Source organism: Scyliorhinus torazame, chromosome 6, assembly GCF_047496885.1.
Source record: "Scyliorhinus torazame isolate Kashiwa2021f chromosome 6, sScyTor2.1, whole genome shotgun sequence".
NCBI classification, from domain to species: domain Eukaryota; kingdom Metazoa; phylum Chordata; class Chondrichthyes; order Carcharhiniformes; family Scyliorhinidae; genus Scyliorhinus; species Scyliorhinus torazame.
Window position 1 is genome coordinate 285,793,587 of NC_092712.1, and position 12,322 is coordinate 285,805,908.

At 47.6% G+C, this 12,322-nt stretch overlaps 1 long non-coding RNA gene across 1 annotated transcript in view; it reads left to right on the forward strand.

Annotated features, from left to right (window-relative positions):
* The first annotated feature begins 241 nt into the window (after positions 1–241).
* The window catches only part of LOC140425472 (uncharacterized), a 59,038-nt gene continuing 46,957 nt past the window's right edge, over positions 242–12,322 (forward strand). The window contains exons 1-2 of the long non-coding RNA XR_011947873.1: positions 242–428; positions 4,955–4,980. This is a non-coding gene — a long non-coding RNA (uncharacterized lncRNA). The remainder of the gene's footprint in view (positions 429–4,954; positions 4,981–12,322) is intronic.

Genomic DNA, 12,322 nt, shown 5'->3' on the forward strand with positions numbered 1-12,322 from the left:
GAACACGGACGATCTGCTCCATTTGTGGATTAAAGCCTCTGACTAGCCTAATAGGTTCAGGAATTACAGGATCCCTGCAATATAGCTGCGCAACAGCATTTAACTCCGCATCAAATGGTTTGTTCCCACGATCTGCAGCTGCAGGGTGTTTCGCAGCCGTTCCAAGGTCAGCTTTGGCTCAGTGGTAATTCTCGCAATGCTGGTGGGCTCATGTGCCACTCCAGAGTTCCGATCGCTACCACCCGCGAACGCGTCACTGCCGACGCTGACAGGCCGACTGCCATTTTATGCTCAATGATCATTGATTGGAAACAGGCGGGACTTCAGTCCTCATTTGGATGGAAGTCCTTGCCTGAGAAAGCTGTCGGCCAATCAGATTGGCCAGAAGATGTGCCATGTCTGGGATTGAGTTGGGGGCCCGTGTCAAGGTAAGTGGTAGGGGTCCTGGGGGGTAGGGGTCCTGGGGGGGGGGGGGAGGGGAGGGTCATGACGGGGCCAATTGTGTTATAGGGGTTTAGGCCAGTGGGGGCAAGGGAGTCCTGAGGTGCCCGGTCCTTGAGGGGACGATACTGCCAGTCAGAAGGGGACTTCCTACCCTACTTTCCTGCCCAAGATGGAGGATCGTAAATTTTCCATTTCTCACTCTGTTATCCGGCAGCTGTCAGCCTAAAAATTGATCCCGGAAGGGGGAAGGGAAGAATTGGGGCAAGGGTAAGCTTCCCATCCATGGCATAGAACAGAGAACGATACAGCGCAGTACAGGCCCTTCGGCCCACGATGTTGCACCGAAACAAAAGCCATCTAACCTACACTATGCCATTATCATCCATATGTTTATCCAATAAACTTTTAAATGCCCTCAATGTTGGCGAGTTCACTACTGTAGCAGGTAGGGCATTCCACGGCCTCACTACTCTTTGCGTAAAGAACCTACCTCTGACCTCTGTCCTATATCTATTACCCCTCAGTTTAAAGCTATGTCCCCTCGTGCCAGCCATTTCCATCCGCGGGAGAAGGCTCTCACTGTCCACCCTATCTAACCCCCTGATCATTTTGTATGCCTCTATTAAGTCTCCTCTTAACCTTCTTCTCTCCATCGAAAACAACCTCAAGTCCATCAGCCTTTCCTCATAAGATTTTCCCTCCATACCAGGCAACATCCTGGTAAATCTCCTCTGCACCCGCTCCAAAGCCTCCATGTCCTTCCTATAATGCGGTGACCAGAACTGTACGCAATACTCCAAATGCGGCCGTACCAGAGTTCTGTACAGCTGCAACATGACCTCCTGACTCCAGAACTCAATCCCTCTACCAATAAAGGCCAACACTCCATAGGCCTTCTTCACAACCCTATCAACCTGGGTGGCAACTTTCAGGGATCTATGTACATGGACACCTAGATCCCTCTGCTCATCCACACTTCCAAGAACTTTACCATTAGCCAAATATTCCGCATTCCTGTTATTCCTTCCAAAGTGAATCACCTCACACTTCTCTACATTAAACTCCATTTGCCACCTCTCAGCCCAGCTCTGCAGCTTATCTATATCCCTCTGTAACCTGCTACATCCTTCCACACTATCGACAACACCACCGACTTTAGTATCGTCTGCAAATTTACTCACCCACCCTTCTGCGCCTTCCTCTAGGTCATTGATAAAAATGACAAACAGCAACGGCCCCAGAACAGATCCTTGTGGTACTCCACTTGTAACTGAACTCCACTCTGAACATTTCCCATCAACCACCACCCTCTGTCTTCTTTCAGCTAGCCAATTTCTGATCCACATCTCTAAATCACCCTCAATCCTCAGCCTCCGTATTTTCTGCAATAGCCTACCGTGGGGAACCTTATCAAACGCTTTGCTGAAATCCATATACACCACATCAACTGCTCTACCCTCGTCTACCTGTTCAGTCACCTTCTCAAAGAACTCGATAAAGTTTGTGAGGCATGACCTACCCTTCACAAAGCCATGCTGACTATCCCTGATCATATTATTCCTATCTAGATGATTATAAATCTTGTCTCTTATAATCCCCTCCAAGACTTTACCCACTACAGACGTGAGGCTCACCGGTCTATAGTTGCCGGGGTTGTCTCTGCTCCCCTTTTTGAACAAAGGGACCACATTTGCTATCCTCCAGTCCTCTGGCACTATTCCTGTAGCCAATGATGACATAAAAATCAAAGCCAAAGGTCCAGCAATCTCTTCCCTGGCCTCCCAGAGAATCCTAGGATAAATCCCATCAGGACCCGGGGACTTATCTATTTTAAGCCTGTCCAGAATTGCCAACACCTCTTCCCTACGTACCTCAATGCCATCTATTCTATTAGCCTGGGTCTCAGCATTCTCCTCCACAACATTATCTTTTACCTGAGTGAATACTGACAAAAAATATTCATTTAGTATCTCACCTATCTCTTCAGACTCCACACACAACTTCCCATCCCTGTCCTTGACTGGTCCTACTCTTTCGCTAGTCATACGCTTATTCCTGACATACCTATAGAAAGCTTTTGGGTTTTCCTTGATCCTACCTGCCAAATACTTCTCATGTCCCCTCCTTGCTCGTCTTAGCTCTCTCTTTAGATCCTTCCTCGCTACCTTGTAACTATCCATCGCCCCAACTGAAACTTCATACCTCATCTTCACATAGGCCTCCTTCTTCCTCTTAACAAGAGATTCCACTTCCTTGGTAAACCACGGTTCCCTCGCTCGACGCCTTCCTCCCTGCCTGACCGGTACATACTTATACGCAGTAGCTGATCCTTGAACAAGCTTAAACCACGGTTCCCTCGCTCGACGCCTTCCTCCCTGCCTGACCGGTACATACTTATACGCAGTAGCTGATCCTTGAACAAGCCCCACTTATCCAGTGTGCCCAACACTTGCAGCCTACTTCTCCACCTTATCCCCCCCCAAGTCACGTCTAATGGCATCATAATTGCCCTTCCCCCAGCTATAACTCTTGCCCTGCGGTGTATACTTATCCCTTTCCATCATTAACGTAAACATCACCGAATTGTGGTCACTGTCCCCAAAGTGCTCTCCTACCTTCAAATCCAACACCTGGCCTGGTTCATTACCCAAAACCAAATCCAACGTGGCCTCGCCTCTTGTTGGCCTGTCAACATATTGTGTCAGGAAACCCTCCTGCACACACTGTACAAAAAACGACCCATCTAATGTACTCGAACTATATCTTTTCCAGTCAATATTTGGAAAGTTAAAGTCTCCCATAATAACTACCCTGTTACTTTCGCTCTTATCCAGGATCATCCTCGCCATCCTTTCCTCTACATCCCTAGAACTATTTGGAAGCCTATAGAAGACTCCCAACAGGGTGACCTCTCCTTTCATGTTTCTAACCTCAGCCCATACTACCTCGGAAGAAGAGTCCCCATCTAGCATCCTCTCCGCCACCGTAATACTGCTCTTGACTAGCAGCGCCACACCTCCCCCTCTTTTGCCTCCTTCTCTGAGCTTACTAAAACACCTAAACCCCGGAACTTGCAACATCCATTCTTGTCCCTGCTCTATCCATGTCTCCGAAATGGCCACAACATCGAAGTCCCAGGTACCAACCCATGCTGCCAGTTCCCCTACCTTATTTCGTATACTCCTGGCATTGAAGTAGACACACTTCAAACCACCTACCTGAACACTGGCTCCCTCCTGCGACGTCAAATCTGTGCTCCTGACCTCTATACTCTCATTGTCCCTTACCCTAAAACCACAATCCAGGTTCCCATGCCCCTGCTGCATTAGTTTAAACCCCCCCAAAGAGCACTAACAAATCTCCCCCCCAGGATATTTGTGCCCCTCAGGTTCAGATGTAGACCATCCTGTCTGTAGAGGTCCCACCTTCCCCAGAAAGAGCCCAAGTTATCCAGAAATCTGAATCCCTCCCGCCTGCACCATCCCTGTAGCCACGTGTTTAATTGCTCTCTCTCCCTATTCCTCATCTCACTATCACGTGGCACGGGCAACAACCCAGAGATAACAACTCTGTTTGTTCTAGTTCTGAGCTTCCATCCTAGCTCCCTGAAAGCCTGCCTGACATCCTTGTCCCCTTTCCTACCTATGTCGTTAGTGCCAATGTGGACCACGACTTGGGGCTGCTCCCCCTCCCCCCTAAGGACCCGGAAAACACGATCCGAGACATCATGTACCCTTGCACCTGGGAGGCAACATACCAAACGTGAGTCTCTCACGCTCCCACAAAATCTCCTATCTGTGCCCCTGACTATCGAGTCCCCAATTACTAATGCTCTGCTCCTCTCCCCCCTTCCCTTCTGAGCAACAGGGACAGACTCCATGCCAGAGGCCCGTACCCCATGGCTTACCCCTGGTAAGTCGTCCCCCCCACAAGTATCCAAAGCGGTATACTTGTTTCTCAGGGGAACGACCGCAGGGGATCCCTGCAATGACTGCTTCTTCCCAGTCCCTCTTACAGTTACCCATCTATCTCCAAATTTTGGTGTAACTAATTCCCTGAAGCTGCTATCTATGACCCCCTCTGCCTCCCGAATGATCCGAAGTTCTTCCAACTCCAGCTCCAGTTCCCTAACTCGGTCTTGGAGGAGCTGGAGATGGCAGCACTTCCTGCAGGTAAAATCAGCAGGGACACTAACGGCATCCCTCACCTCAAACATCCTGCAGGAGGAACATTGCACTCCGTTCCCTGCCATCCCTCTAACTTTCTACCAAGATCTGGCTAACAACTAAATTAAATTAAACAAAAAAAAAATAATAATAAAATATGGTACTTACCTCACACCAATGGGTTTTATTATTAGGTTAGAGGAGGAGGGCGGGTGGGAGACACTACACGTGTAGTGTCTCGGGTTTCCTCTTCACCAGAATTTATTGGTGAGGGTCTTCCCAGAAGTCCGCGGGTCGAACTTCCTGTGCCCGCCTTAAACACTAAATTTTTTTTTTTAAAACAGCAAAGAGGAACCGAAAACGGGACCAGGTAAGTGTTTACCGCTGAAATTGACTAGCCTGCTCCTGTGAAGGTCTCCCAGAAATCACTAACGTACCACTCCCGCTGAAATCGACTGGCCTGCTCCTGCAAAGACAAGTGTTTTTAAAGGAGAAACTTACCTCCCAGAAATCACTTGCGCCCGCTGAAATTGACTAACCTGCTCCGCTCCCGCTGAAATCGACTGGCCTGCTCCTGCAAAGACAAGTGTTTTTAAAGGAGAAACTTACCTCCCAGAAATCACTTGCGCACTGCTCCCGCTGAAATTGACTAACCTGCTCTGCTCCCGCTGAAATCGACTGGCCTGCTCCTGCAAAGACAAGTGTTTTTAAAGGAGAAACTCACCTCCCAGAAATCACTTGCGCATTGCTCACGCTGAAATTGACTAACCTGCTCCGCTCCCGCTGAAATCGACTGGCCTGCTCCTGCAAAGACAAGTGTTTTTAAAGGAGAAACTTACCTCCCAGAAATCACTTGCGCACTGCTCCCGCTGAAATTGACTAACCTGCTCTGCTCCCGTTGAAATCGACTGGCCTGCTCCTGCAAAGACAAGTGTTTTTAAAGGAGAAACTTACCTCCCAGAAATCACTTGCGCACTGCTCCCGCTGAAATTGACTAACCTGCTCCGCTCCCGCTGAAATCGACTGGCCTGCTCCTGCAAAGACAAGTGTTTTTAAAGGAGAAACTTACCTCCCAGAAATCACTTGCGCACTGCTCCCGCTGAAATTGACTAACCTGCTCCGCTCCCGCTGAAATCGACTGCAGGGGGCAGTGGGTGGAGTGTAAAGTTCAGACCTATTACATTATTCCAAAGAAGAGCAGGGGAATGCTTTCCATCGTTGTCCCCATGGACAATATTTATCCCTCATCAGAGTAGTTGACAGGTGGTTATAATTATATTTAAGAGCGAATGTAAAAAGTCTGGAATTTTGCGAGGAAGGTTTATTCGAGTTGTCCAGTTCCACCGCCCGTGTCGTTGGTGGAGAGCGTACTGTCGCAGGCCAGGTTGGAGGAGGGTAAAACCCCACGTATCTCTGGGAGGCTGCTAGCAGAGAATGGGGCCTGACTCGAGGGGATGAAGGTGAAATGGGAGGAGGAGCTAGGGGGTGAAGTGGAGGAGGGAGTGTGGTTTGAGGCCTTAGGGAGGGTGAATGCCGCGTCATCATGTGCAAGGCTCGGCCTCATACTGAAGGTGGTGCATCGGGCACACTTAACGAGGGCAAGGAGGAGTCGGGTGTTTGAGGGGGTAAAGTGTGGGAGGGGCCCAGCGAACCATGTACATATGTTCTGGGCATATCCTAAGCTCGCGAATTTATGGGGCTCTTTCTCCAGCACCGTGCTACCGATCTTAGGCAGGGAGCTGGAGGCGGGTCCTCTCGAGGCCACATTCAGGGTGTCAGAGCTGCCGGAGTTATAGGTGGGAGTCGGGGCAGATGTTTTAGCCTTCATCTGGCTGATTGCTCACAGGTGGATTCTGCTGGAGTGGAGGTCAGCTACACCACCCAGTGCCTCGGTGTGGCAGGGGAACCTCCTGGAATTTGTGTATTTAGAGAAAGTTAAATACACGCTGAGGGGGGTCGATTGGGAGGAGAATATAAGATGGCATCTATTTGTTATATATTTTAAAGAGCTGGTCATTGTCAGCTGTTCGGGGGGAAGAGGGAGGGGTTTTGGGGCACTGTCCCTGTTTTTGTGTTATGTTCAATAAAAATATTCACAAAAAAATGAAAGAAGGTGGAACATATCCAGGACATTATAGACCAGTCAACTTAACATCAGTAGTTGGCAGAAAATTGGGGTTACCCTCATAAAATTAAAATAGAGAAACATACAGAAATCAAAAATATAATAATATACAGCATGGAATTTAAAAGGGAAATTCTTGCTTGACCAACCTCATTGAATTATTTGAAAAGATAATAGAGAGAGTCCATCTGTAATTATCCATTGTCCGTGAGGCACTGCAGGCATCTCTCTCTGTTTATCGAGACTAGTGGTTATAGCATGAGGAATACCGCTCCTCTTCAAACAAGACAAGAGTAGCATAATAGATGCAAAATGTTTACATTTATAAAATGCTTCTGATAAGGTACCATGAAATAGACCAATGAATATTGTCAGTGCACAAATAGAATAGATAGGTGGCTGGCTGAAAGACTCCGAGAGTAGAGGTAAAGGGTAGTTATTCTGAGTGGCAGAAATTGGATAGTTGGGATCAGTGTTAGGGTCACGATTGCTCACAATTTATTTTGGTGAGTTAGACTTTGGAATCACAGATGCACGGCAGACCACCACAATGACCCTCCCTTGCGGGAGGGGTTCAATTTTCGTCATGGAGGCGAGAAATAGGAGCTGGGTCTGTTTTTCAGTCAGAAACCAGTTAGCATCTGGTGGAAAATTGGTTAAAGTTCAGATATTCAAGGTCACAGGGAGAGCCCTTAATTGACATCGAGGTGGGTGTCCTGTCTACCTGAAGCCAAGGAGGGGGTGACAATGGAGGTTGGTAAGATGAACTGTGGGACTCATGGCAGCTATCACTAGGGCTGCTGATTGTCCTGAGGGAGAGATCCGTGGTTTGAACCAAAACCTTGCGCAGCACAAAACAGAAGTGAGATGTCATCGGACAGCGCGATGTCTGACACCTGGGACAGGGCAGCCCTCACTTTATTTATGCCAACCTGAATGTAATGTTGGAGGCTCTTAGAGAGAAAGCAGGGAGATCCTTTCCCCAGAGGTTGGCTCGAGGAGGCCACCTCATCATTTTAGCTGGGTAATCACTCTGCTGAGCTTCATCTCTCTCTGCCTCCAATTTCCCAACCTCTCTTGCGTCCTGCTCCCCCTCCCCCTGATGAGCTGTCTCCTCCACTGTCTCACCCCTTTCAAATCAAGACCTCTCTGGAGAGACATGTTATCGAAAGCACAGCAGATCACCACAATGACTGCGACGCTTGCGGGAGGGTATTCAAGGGCACCGCCCAACCAGTCAAGGAACTGCAACCATAATTTCAGAAGTTAATGGGCTGCTCCATGGTTGTCCACGGAGCAGGCGATATTGGTTGTGTTGCCTCTGTGTCTCTGACTAGGGCTCCCATCGATGGGTTAGTAGTCATCCTTCCAAGGTATCTTTCTTGTTCCCTCGGATCCATCCGCCTACGTTGCAGTTAGACTGAATATCTGAGGTAGCCTAGACTGGTGGAGGCTGAAGGGATCATGGCAGCTCCCAGGAAAATGCACATACACATGGTGGAAATGCTCATCTTGGGCACACACTAGCTGAACATTGAGGGGTGGAAGTTCTTCCTGCAGGTGGATCTCACTGGTTGACCACTCAGTGCCTTGAACACAAAATGCTTGAATTTGATGATGCCCTGCACCTGGAGTACCCAGCATTGGAGGGGGAACCCCATGTCATCTGTCCTTGTGAGGCTGTGTCTGTTGTTAAATAAATATGCTATCCAGCTCTGGCAAGAAGGGCATCAGTATCCTGGAAGTGCAGTGGTGTACAGCTGTTTTTGAGGTGCCAGTAGGTCCACAGCTGATCCATGGAAGGACCAGGAAGTGAAAACATTCAAGGCCACAGTGACAGCAAAGGCTACTGTCAAGGCGACCAATGTTTCAAGGTGGGCTTTTTGGTGGTGAAGTCGCAGTTGTATGTGACCATATTCCTGGAGCACTGATTCTCAACCAACTCCAGTGATTCTCAACCAACTCCAGGCAGCTCCATCTGCATCAGTCGATCTTGTGTTGAGAGTTTGGCCTCAGTGTCATTTTAGCCCTTCTTTCCTCTTCTGTGCCCCCCTGATGCCGGTGGCTCTGCCTTTCCTGTGAAAGTTGGTGCCCCTCAAAATTGGACGGTCGTGCCCCATTGCCAGCTCAAGCCTTCCTTCTGAGCAGAAGGCTTCCCTGCTGTCTTTGACAGGCTTTCCCGATGCTCATCAGCCTTCATAACGCAGGGCAAGGGAAGTCTGACCTTATTCAAAGCCTGGGAACTGAGTGTGCCTTCTCCCTGCCACCTGTACAGCACCAAGAACACGCTTTACCAAGTGCCCATTCCCCTTTTGCCTTGCTGACCCTCTTATGTGGCCGGGGTGATAACCTGGTGCAGTCCTGAGGACTCACTGGCCCCGCCCACCATGGGAATCGTTGTCACAGGCGGGATGGATGCTTTGACAGACCATTTAAAGGTCCGTTGTCTGGGGCGGACATGACCAGAAAATGCAAGCCTTATAGAATTGAGAAACAGAGACGTTTTTGCAAAGTCTGTATTGAACCACATTTGGAGTCCTGAAGATATACACTTCTGGGTGCCATAATATAAAAATCATTACAGAGGCATTGGAGAGTGTGCAAAAAATGGTCAAGTTGGTTCTAAATATTAGGAAAGGATGACCAGGCTGGTCTCTTCTGAAATGAAAAGGCTGAGGGGGGTGACCTAATAGACACGTTTATAATTATGAAAGGTTTTGATCGGGTGGACAGTGGTGAGCTGGCAGGGGAAGATGGGAGCGAGTGGGAGGGGGGGGGGGGGGGGGTAGAAACTGCTGTGGCATGACAGGGGGCACCATGCCGGTCGCCTATCCCCTTTCTGGAGTTTAACAGCGGTGGGGTAGGTGTTGCCTGATATCCCACCCTTGGGTCAATTTAGGTCCTTTCTCATCATCACTGGCACTTTACCCGCTGCCCACATCACATAGTGAGGCAGCCAGATAATCTGTAACGAGCTGACAGTGAGCTGAATGGTACCTCCTGATCCAGCATGCCCAACAGAGACCCCTCCAATGAAGACTGCCCCCGCTCCCCCTCCAGACTCACCCGGACCTGCCTATCATGCCTCTCTCTCCCGACATTTATCGGTTTGTACATTGTTCTGCTATGTGTTAATCCTGCTTGAAAATGAGGCCGACGAGGAGATGGATAGCTGGTCGATTCGGGAGTTATGATTCTGGCCTTCATTTGAAAATATGTCATTGTAAGATTTATAAATGGGCCCTGGCAGTGCTTTATCATCCTACAGGGCAGATGTCAATTCAAACACATGTAAAGGATCAAATACTGTTAGTATTTAAAGCTATCCACAGCTGTTTACAGATCTTCCGACTGCAGAAACCTCAGCTGATTTATCGTTGGAAATGAATATTACCTGACATTCTGATCATTTCAAACCCACAAGCCAGTTTAATCACAGTTGATCCCCGTATAATCTGGTGATTAGCATTGCAATATATGCATCTGAATAGAAGTCATTTCATACACGCCCATCAATCATTCTTTTTTCATCTGCTGGAATATTTGCTATTTATTAGTATTGCATGATCATACGTGGAGTCTTTGGATGGCTGTGGTTACCTTTCAGTATCACAGCCATTTACTGTGTTTGTCATCCGTTTCTTAATTCTGACAGATGACTGGCCTTATTTAAGTGTATCCTGCAAATTCTGGTGAACCTGCACTGTCTTCTTCCAAGGCCATTATATCCTTCCTGGGGCTTGATGCCCAGCACAGGCCACAGTTCTCATGTTAGCCTCCGGCCAATGCTCTGTACAACTGAAAGGTAAACATCTCCCCTTCACATTCCTGCCTTCCCTTGAGATATAGGGCGCTATTCCAGAATATCCTTTGTTTAGTCTTTATGCTTGGGAATGAGGATCATTTTGTTCCCCCGCAGTTTCTAGTATCGCACCAACCAGAAAACTGTCCTGAATCCAAAAGTTAAGGTGAGATTTCATCGAGCTGTTAAAAATTTTGAAGCGTTTTGCAAGAGAACATAAGGACTTCCACGAGGGTCTGTAACCATGAGGGTGCAGATTTCAAATAATTGGTGAAAGAACCAAAGATGGAGTTCAGCAATGTTTCCTCGATCGAAGATGCACATGTGCACAACAACCCAAGATTTGCAACGTGGGCAGCACAACACTTTGGTTACCACACATGAAGTGTCATGCAAAAACATTTAATTAGCCTGCACAATTAAACAAATTACCCATGCGCAACAACAAAAAAGAGAATTGGAGGATATGTCAGAGTTAAGGATAATTCTCTTCTTCATGCAGCAAGTTGTTATGATCTGGAATGCACTGCCTTAAAAGTCGATAAAAGCAAATGGAGCAGTAACTTGGATACATTTTTATGAGTCGCACCAAGCCCTCTTCCCCTATCAACCCTGTGCTCGTTGCCTACATCGGCTCCCAGTCAAACATGTTTAACATTCTCCTCCTTGTTCTCAAATCACTCCATGCCCTTGTCCCTCCCTACTTCTGTAATCTCCTCCAGTCCCACAACCCTGTGCTCCGCTAATTCTGACCTTGCATGCATTCCCAATTTTAATCACTTCACCATTGGTGGCCATGCCTTCAGTTGCTTAGACCCCACATCTGGAATTCCCTCCCTACATCTCTCCCCATCTTTTCCTTGCTTTCCTCCTCTAGAACGAGAGATCACAGATATAGGTTGAGATGGTGGATTTGGAACTGAGATGAGACGGAACTACTTCTCACAGAGGGTGTTGAATTTGTGGAACTCTCTGCCCCATAGTGAGGTGGAATCAGAGTCATTAAATGGTTTCAAGAAGGATATGGATATATTGCTAATTGAAATGGGTCAAAGGGATCTGAGGAACAGGTAGGGAGGTGGATTTGAGATCAGGAAGAGATCAGCCATGATCTGATTGAATGACAGAGCAGGCGTGAAGGGCTGAATTGCCTACTCCTGCTCCTAATTCGTATGTTCCTATGTTTAGTGTGTTAGAAATTCTTTAATATTCTTCCACCAAGCTTTTGGTCATCTGTCATGTTACGTCGTTATATGGCTCGACATAATGCTCCGATGGGGTGCCTTGGGACATTTTAATGATGAGGAGGAGAAAAAGGAAAGATTTGCAGGGCTAGATTAAGGAAGCTAAAGTAACTTGTTCATTCATTCAAAGAGCTGGCTCAGATGGGCCAAATGGCCTCCTTGTAAGTCGTACCATTCTATGGACACATCCCATTTAATAACTTCACTGTGAACAGAGGAAATCATCTCGGAATATGTCTTTGTAAAATAAAAATGAAAATCCATTGATACATAATCATCTGTTTCTATACCTATCTTGTTAGATGGTAAGTAATTAATCTCTGTGAGCACCATTCTGTTAACAAGAAAGCATTTGCAACTAAAATGCAATAAATAGATAAACACTGACTAAACCATCCTATTAACTGGGCCCCTAGAGGACAACACCATGGGAGACTAACTGATAGTTAGGCAATTGCTATAAAATGCTCCTACAACGGACAAAACACAAAATATAGGCCGGCATTTTCCACTTCTGTTTGTGGGGGGGCTACATGGAAGG